This window comes from Rhinolophus sinicus, chromosome 4 (genome assembly GCF_057876585.1).
Source record: "Rhinolophus sinicus isolate RSI-liver-muscle chromosome 4, RSI-T2T, whole genome shotgun sequence".
Classification (NCBI taxonomy): domain Eukaryota; kingdom Metazoa; phylum Chordata; class Mammalia; order Chiroptera; family Rhinolophidae; genus Rhinolophus; species Rhinolophus sinicus.
Genome location: NC_142504.1, coordinates 44,527,614 through 44,536,723, shown reverse-complemented (window position 1 = coordinate 44,536,723; position 9,110 = coordinate 44,527,614).

Genomic DNA, 9,110 nt, shown 5'->3' with positions numbered 1-9,110 from the left:
AAAATATATCTTTAGGAAAAATTTCTAAAAATCAACATATTAAAAATTACCCTTTGGTTAAAGCAGAAATTATGTTGTAAATTTTGAAATTCTTACATTTGAATGATAATGAAAGCACTGAGTCAAAGTGTGTTTGCTGCTGAAATGTAGAGGGAAATGTATCAATTTACGACCATTAATCATAATATAAAAAAGATAGAATACAAATGAACTAAAATCTCAATAAGCTAGGAAAGAGCAAAACATGGGAGGTGCCAAAAAAATGTATGCATTTTAAGAAATGTTGTCTATGTATTACTTTTTGAAGTTGAATTGAATTGAGTTACGGTAACAATGTGTAGTATGACGTTTGCTCAAAAGATGGCATGAATCAAATGAATGCTGGCGTATTTCATTGTATTACAATTGTTTTTAAGTTTATTGGGGTAACAATGGTTAATAAAGTTACACGGGTTTCAAGTGTACAATTCTGTAATAAATCATCTATATATCACATTGTGTGTTCACCACCCAGAGTCAGTTCTCCTTCCATCACCATATGTTTGATCCCGTTTCAAATTTTAATACAGTTTTTTCCTTTCTTAAAATGTGTATACATTTTTTGACACTCTCTGTAGTAAATACAAAGTGAGAAAGAGAAAGAGAGAGAGAGAGAGTGAGAGAGAGAGAGAGAGAGAGAGAGAGAGAGAGAGAGAGAGAGGTGTACATAATAATGATAGATAAAGTAATGAAAAAGGAAACAAAAATGAGGCTATGTGTTAAGACTAAGAAACAAACTTCTAGTAATACCAATTAGATTTAAAAAAGAGAGATGATGCAAATAAACAACATGCAGAATTCATACAAAGAAATAACTAAATATAAGCAAAATTCTACAAGTGTATAATGGACAACTGTATATATATCAAAAACTTGAAAACTTAGATGAAATTGTTGTTTCCTGGAAAAAACTATCAAAACTTTTTTCCTCCATAAAACAAAAAAAACAAAACAAAACCAACAACACCAAAAAAACAAGGCAGATACTTTTAGCTCTGAGTTCTGTAAGTTTTAAAAGAACAGGAATTTCACACAACCGTTTCTCAGAAAAAGAGGGAAGCTGCCCAATTCATTTTATAAAGTTAATATAATCTGGGTACCCAACCTGGGTAATGACAGTACAGAACTAAATTATTGGTTAATTTCACTCATGAACATAAAAGCAAAAATCCTCATACTAGCTAAATAAATCTAACAGTTCATTAAAATAGATTGTGATCAAGTAAAGTTGATCCAAATTATGTAGTGATTATTTAGCTTGGAAATCTATTCATGTAATTAATAACAACCACATTAAATCATGAAAGAAGAAAAAATATATAACCTTTCAACTGAAAAGCATTCCATATGATTTACTACACGATTAAGATAAAAATTATTAGCAAATGAGGAAAGAGAAAAACACTTCTTAAAAAAAAGACAAAAGGGTATCTATATTATATCTATAGTAAGCATCATATTTAATAGGGACATTTTAGGTTAGTTCTCTTTCAGGTACGTGTCAATATAAGGATGCCCGCTATCAACACTATTGTTCCACACAGACCTGGGGTCCTAGACAAGACATTAAAACCAAAAAAAATAATAAAATATAAAGAGAATAGGAAGAAAAGGCAAAAATGGCATTACATGAATATTTTCATGATGTCCAAGAGAATTTATAAATTAATTATTAAGATTAATATGAAAATTTAGTTAATTTAAGGGCTGAAGGGAAAATGTAATAAACAGCCATGGTTGGAAATTTTCAGATCTTCTCTAATAAATGTCATATATTTTAAATATAGCTTTCAACAAAAACTGAAATCACTTGGAGCCTTTTGAGAATGTAACTGGCCATTCTAGAAGAAGCTATAAGTAAGAGAAAAATGGATAAAATCTAGATCTGTGCTGTCTAATGGATATGTATAATGCTAACCTTAAATGAAAGCCAAATATGTAATTTGACATTTTTAGTAACCATATTTAAAAGTAAAAAACAACACATAAAGTTAATTTAAGAACATATTTAACCCAATCTATTAAAAAATAGCATTTTAACCAATAATCAATATAAAAATTACTATTGAGATATTTGATATTTTTAATACCAAAAATTTTAAAACCTGTGTGAATTTTACACTTACAAATCCATCTCAATTGGTGCTATCCACATTTTAAGAGCTCAATAGCCACACATGACTAGTGGCTACAATACTGGATAGCACAGGTCTAGAGAATGTGTTAATATGATACATTTATTAACATGATAGATATAGCATACTAATCTGATGAAAGCAAATACTGACATTTAGGAGCTTCTTGTACATGCCTAAAACTGTGTTAAGCAAATTATATGGATTACCTCATTTAATGCACAGTAAACATATGAAGTAAATAAATACTAACATAACTCCTAGGTATTTGCTCCATTATATGATTGAGAAACTTGAAATTAAAAACACATGTCAAGGGACCAAAACTAAGACCAGACAGAGCAGAGAATTCAGCCAGGACTGATTGTTTCCTAAACCTACACTTTTAATTACTTTATACTATACTGGTTATGGTTTGAATGACGGCTGGCACTAGAATGATGCCAGTGGAGGGGGAAATAAGTGGAGCACCTTGAGAAATACTCAAATGATAAAAGCAACAGGACTTGATGTAGGTTGTATTATGCAATACGAAGGATAGGGAAATATCAAAGGATGATACCTAGGTTTTCGCTTTTGCAGATGGTCAGATTGTGGACTATTGCTAAGATAAGGAACATTGGAGGGGACAGGTTTTGAGAAAAGATTCTAAGTACACCCTACTTCAGATTCTGAACATTCCTACCAGTATTTTAGTTGCATTAAGTCTCTGCTAGGAAATGTGATTTTCAAACGGCCCTTAGCTTCTACTAGTTATTAAACTGACTACGGGGGGAGGGAGAGGAGAAGAAAAAGAATGTATCAGACTTAAATAAAAGAAAGCCTCCATGATGACTCCCTTTCACGAACAGGGAAAAAATATATAAACAAGAAAATAATTCATAATTTGTTTGGACTCAACAAACTTTTAAAGATAAATAATACAAGGGAAATTTATGAAACAACAGGAAAATTTAAATTGTTACTGGTTTAAAATTTAGGCGATAAAAGCAGATGAATGTCTCAATAAACTGATTACAAATAATACCACTTATATACGGATGTACTCCATTGCATTTTCACAGCAGATTTTCAGTGTGAACTCTTTTGAGAAATGAGTGAAATCTATGTTGAAGACTCAGTAACATGAGGCTCAACAGGAACTTTTGTGGTATTTATGATCAGTTTGGATGATGATTCCTGTAAGCACTATGGATTAGAGATAGACACACCTTTATCCCACTGTTGCTAAAAATGCAATTATTTATGCCTCTCCTCAATTTCTCCCGTCTGGCTGCTTAATCTCTTTTTTCTTATTATTAAATTTATTGAGATGACATTGGTTAGTAAAATTGCATAGGTTTCAAGTGTACAATTCTGTAATATTATACATCACTTATATATTGAATTACGTGCTCACTGCCCAACGTCAGTTCTCCTTCCATCACCATATATTTGCCTCCCTTTACCCTCTGGTACTTCATCTTAATTGAAGGTTTTTCTGATTGTTTGCACCCATAAAGTTTAATCCCTCAATAATGGGACTGAATTACAACCTTCATATTTAGTTGTAATATACAGGAAACCATCTCTGTGTCAGAAAACAGGGAGGGCGGAAAATTGGGGGGAAAGGGTTTGAGGGATTTGTGGATGTCAAAAGTTCTGGAATAGCTGCTGTGGGGAACAACATAGGGAGGTGACAAAATATGGTTAAAAGGATTGTCAAACTGTGCTCAGGGTTACAATATATACGTACATGTAAGAAGGAATCAACTGAGCATGAGCCTCAAAATTTAAAGAATAAAATGAAGCAAGTTCCCAGCTAGTGTGGGAACAGAAAGTGATAGGATTTCATAGGTCTTGTGCTCTTTATGTTCACTGAGGGTATAACATTAATTGGTTTAGAGAAGGCTTTTCTTAATAAAAGTTGCTTAGTGAAGGGTTCACCTCAAGAATAATATTTAGCGAAGATCGTTCATAAATATGAGATTCTGCTTTGTCTTTATAGCCCTCAATCCAACTTTGCTGTGTCTGTTTTCTTCTTAGGGTAGTGATCTTTGGTACTGAAATTTAAAATGAGACATTTTCATTCAGTGACTCAGTAAACAGTGACACAAGGTGTACAGTAATCTACACCTCAAACTCCAGTGCTACACTAAAACTTTCTATGCTTCCTGCTGCACCAGTAGCTATTAACCAGAATAATCTGGAAGATTGAAATAATCAAAGGAGTGCTTTCTGAAAATTGCTTGTGAGCAGGACATGGAATGGAATGGAACTGGTGAAGAGGTATCTTGTGACAGTCTGATAATGAGGTCAAAGTGTCTAAACCCAGGTGTTAGTGGGTGACAATGAAGAAGGTATTATTAGTAAAAAAGTTTTGTGAGAAGAATGAGAAAACACTGACTTATTTAATGTGGGCATTGGAATAAGGAAGAAGTCAAAGGTAGTATAATTAGAATGTGGTATTTTGATTATACTATTGGTAGGAGGAGAATATAAATTGAGTGAGCATAAAAAGGTAGAGTAATATAAAGGAGTTTAGACACTTTTTGATGCTTTATTCTGCTCCCTTTATGTTTCCCTTTTGTTCTGCAGTGGCAATAGACAGGACAATGGCTGTAACGTGGATATCTTGAGGTTACTTATATTTGCCACCATACGAGTGGGAAAAATTACAGACATAGGCAATACTCAACATGGTTGCATGTGTTTCTGTTTATCAAGTACCTTAAACTTTTTTCATATAACCTCACTCTCTGATCTCTTACATACCTTTCAACTCCACAAAGATAACAAAACAAAGCTATCTTATATCTTGTATATATCTGAAACCTCCCAGTGTTTCATTGACTAAGATCTGTCCCACTTATAAACCGAGAAACCCTTTATATGGATCTGATATCATCAATTTTTACTGGAGAAACTAACAGCAAAATATCCTCGAGTATGTAGAACTTCTTTCATGGAATTTATCAGTTCATTCCTTGTTTCATATGTTTTTCTAAATTTCTTGTAGAAGCCCACCTCTAAATCTTTTCATGCTCTAGGCTCTCAATTACTACATCTTAATACCTGTAGTAATATTTAGTGGGCATTTGTCATGTCAGGATTAAATTAAAGAAGTCAAAGACGTAATTTTAAGATTCATTTGCATAACTATCTTAGTCATTTGGGAAGATAATGGGCAGAAAAAAGAGGAGATAAGTGCTCAGAGCACAAGAAGAAAGTCAAGGATGGAATCTTGAAGAAACTTCAATGTCCACATTTTGTGACATTTGAGGAGGAGAAAGACCCCATGAAGGGGAGTGAGAGGAGTAGGAAAGGGATGAAAGAACTACCAGGATATTCTAATGCTGTGGGTATAATGGGTATTTCAAAAAGCTATGATGGAATATGAATCATTGATAACTTCTGAGAAAGTGGTTTCAGTGGAGTGTTGGGGGAGAAGACCACATTGGAAGGGATTAAAAGATGGTTGATTCATAAACAATTAGAGGCGTCTGCTGGATATTTTGTAACAACTCATAGATCAACTATAGAAACCTCAGACCACATTAATGTGCTTTTTTATCACACAATAATTTGAAACTCTCCACTCATCATTAGTCACATAACTGGGTTATAGTTTGTTTCCATCAATCTATCCAAATTAAGGCAAGCTATTTTAACCACTTCCACTTTCTTACCTAAATTTACCCCCAATACCTAATTAAAGTGACATTAAAAAGAAGATGTACCAGTGAAAGAAGACATTCAATTACCATTTAATGGCCATTTAAAATGTTTTCATTAAATTTATAAGTAAATATAATTTTTAGAAATTCATGAGACTTTATACAAACATCAACTAATCAAAAATAATCAGCTGGAGAGAACATATTTTTTTATTTTAGAAAATATGCTCATTTTAGGTTACTATTGAAAAATACTCTCAAGAAAATCAGATAATACATATTCCCTACTTTTAATTTAAGGATCTCATAATCAACTAAGAAAATAAAGTCAAACTTCGAAATATATATTATTATAGGAAGAATAAGTTTGTCCCCATTTTCCATTCCCTGGGGTTTCTATAATATTCATACAGGCTCCATTCCACCTTCAGTAAATGGTCTGGGAATGACTTACCTAAGAATTGTATCAGCCCTATAGTAAAAGATAAAGCAATTCTTAAGCATTTGAGAGATGCTCAGAATTTAAGCTTTTGCCAGTACCCACATTTGCCGAAACATGGCCATGAACTATTTTTAAGTCTTATAGATAAAATAACTTTTTTCCCCCTACATACATAAGAATGAACATATATAGTGTTTGGAGGTGAAGTCACTTTTTTTTTTTTCTTTTTTTAATTGGGGAACATTGGAGAACAGTGTGCTTTTCCAGGACCCATCAGCTCCGTGTCAAGTCGTTTTTTTTCAATCTAGTTGTGGGGGCGGGGGGCACAGTTCAGCTCCAAGTCAAGTCTTTGTTTTCAATCTGTTGTGGAGGGCACAGTTCATTGGCCCATGTGGGAATCGAACCAGTGACCTTGCTGTTATGAGCACTGCTCTCCAACCATTGAACCAACTGGCCGCCCGAGGTGAGGTCATTTTTAACTGCTAATATTTTGTTCTGTCGTACAGAGTTCCAGGAAGAATACACCAATCACATTACTTTGCTAATCTTAGCCTTTGTTTCATAGAGGTTTTGTGTCATATTTATTACCTTAATGTTGGTCTATGCAGATGACAATATTTACAATTAATGAGCACCAAGAGCTTTGTAGTATCTACATACTACTTCAAGCCTTTGGGAAAAGAGAATGAGAATGAGGATAAGGGAGGTAAAAGATGCCATGCTGCATTACAATAGAATGTAATGTCACTTCAGGGATAATTACTAAATAGAGGGATTACATTAATATTTATTCATGCTTTTTTTTTTTTACAGTCAATGTTATTTTTTATTAATTTCAGTAGTACAGCATAGTGGTTAGACATTTATATAATTTAAGAAATAATTCCCCTGACTAATCTACCGTTTTTCCCCCAAAATAAGACCTTGCCAAACCATCAGCTCCAATGCGTCTTTTGAAGCAAAATTAATGTAAGACCCAGTCTTATTTTACTATAATATAATACTGGGACATATCTAATGTAATATAATATAAGACCGGGTCTTATATTAATGTTTGCTCCAAAAGATGCATTAGAGCTGATGGTCGGTCTAGGTCTTATTTTCGGGGAAACATAGTAATACTCACCTAGCACTATACATAGTTATTATCATATTATTGACTATATTTGCTATGCTTTGCTTTACATCCCCATGACTATTTTGTAACTACCAATTTGTACTTCTTAATCGTTTCACCTTTTTCACCCCACTCCTGAATCCCCTCTCAACTATCACCCCCAAAAATTTACTACCCATCTGACACCATACATACTTATAACAATATTATTGACTATCTTCCTTGTGCTGTGCTCTACATCCCCGTGATTATTGTGCAACAACCAATTTGTACTTCTTAATCTCCTCCCCTTTTTCACTTACCCCCAACCCCCTTCCATCTGGCAACCATCAATATGTTCACTGTATCTATGAGTTTGTTTCTGTTTTGTTTATTTTGTTTTTTGATTCCACATATAAGTGTAATCTCATTGCATCTGTCTTTCTCTGTCTGACAGACTCCACTTAGCACAATACCCTTCAAATCCATCCATACCACTGCAGATGTCAAGAACGCATTCCCTTCCCTGGCTGAGCAATATTCCATTGTATATATGTACCACCTCTTTATCCATTCATCCATCCATCAATGAACAACCAGGATGCCTTCAAATCTTGGCTATTGTAAATAATGCTGCAGTAAATATGAATGCACACATCCCTTTAAAGTAGCATTTTGGGTTTCTTCAGATAAATACCCAGAAGTGGGGTTACTAGGTCCTTTTTTGTCTCATTATAACCTTTGTTTTAAAGTCGACTTTGTCTGGCATAAGTATTGCTACTCTAGATTTTTTTTCCATTTTGATAACGTATCTTTTTCCCATCCTTTTACATGCCATCTGTGTGATTCTCTTGTAGGTAAAGGTTTTGTTTTCTTATCCATTCAGCCCTCCTATGTCTTTTTGAATTGAGCATTTAATCCATTTACATTGAAACTAATTGCTGATAGATATGTAGCTATTGCCATTTTATTATTCATAATTTTGATTTTTTTTTTCCATCTTAAAGAAGTCCCTCTAACATTCCTTGTAATACTGGTTTGGTGGTGATGAACTTTAGCTTTTCTTGTCTGGGAAACTCTTTATCTGTCCTTTGTTTCTAAATGATAGCTTTGCTGGGTAGAGTAATCTTGGTTGTAGTTCCTTCCTTTTCATCATGTTGACTATTTTATGCCAATTCCTTCTGGTCTACAAAGTTTCTGTTGAGAAATCAGGTGACAATTTTATGGGAGCTCCCTTATAAGTTACTAGTTGCCTTCCTCTTGCTGCTTTTAGGATTCTCTCTTTGTCTTTAACCTTTGCCATTCTAATTATAATATGTCTTGGTGTGGGCCTGTTTGGGTTCATCTTGTTTGGGATTCTGCACTTCCTGGACTTGTATGTCTATTTCCTTTACCAGGTTAGGACATTTTTCAGTCATTATTTTTTCAAATAGATTCTCAATCCCTTGCTTTCTCTCTTCTCCTTTTGGTACCCCTATAATGCAAATGTTGTTATGTTTGATGTCCCAAAGGTCTCTTAAACTATCTTCCTTTTTTGGAATCTTTTTTTTTCTTTGTTGCTCTTCCAGCTGGGTGTTTTCTGCTAGTTTCTCTTTCAAATCACTGGTTTGATCCTCTGATTCATCTAGTCTGCTGGTGACTCCTTCTAGTGCATTATTCATTACAGTTATTGTGTTCTTCACTTCTGATTGGTTCTTTTTTATGGTTTCTGTGTTCTTTTTTATACTTGCTATCTCTTTGTT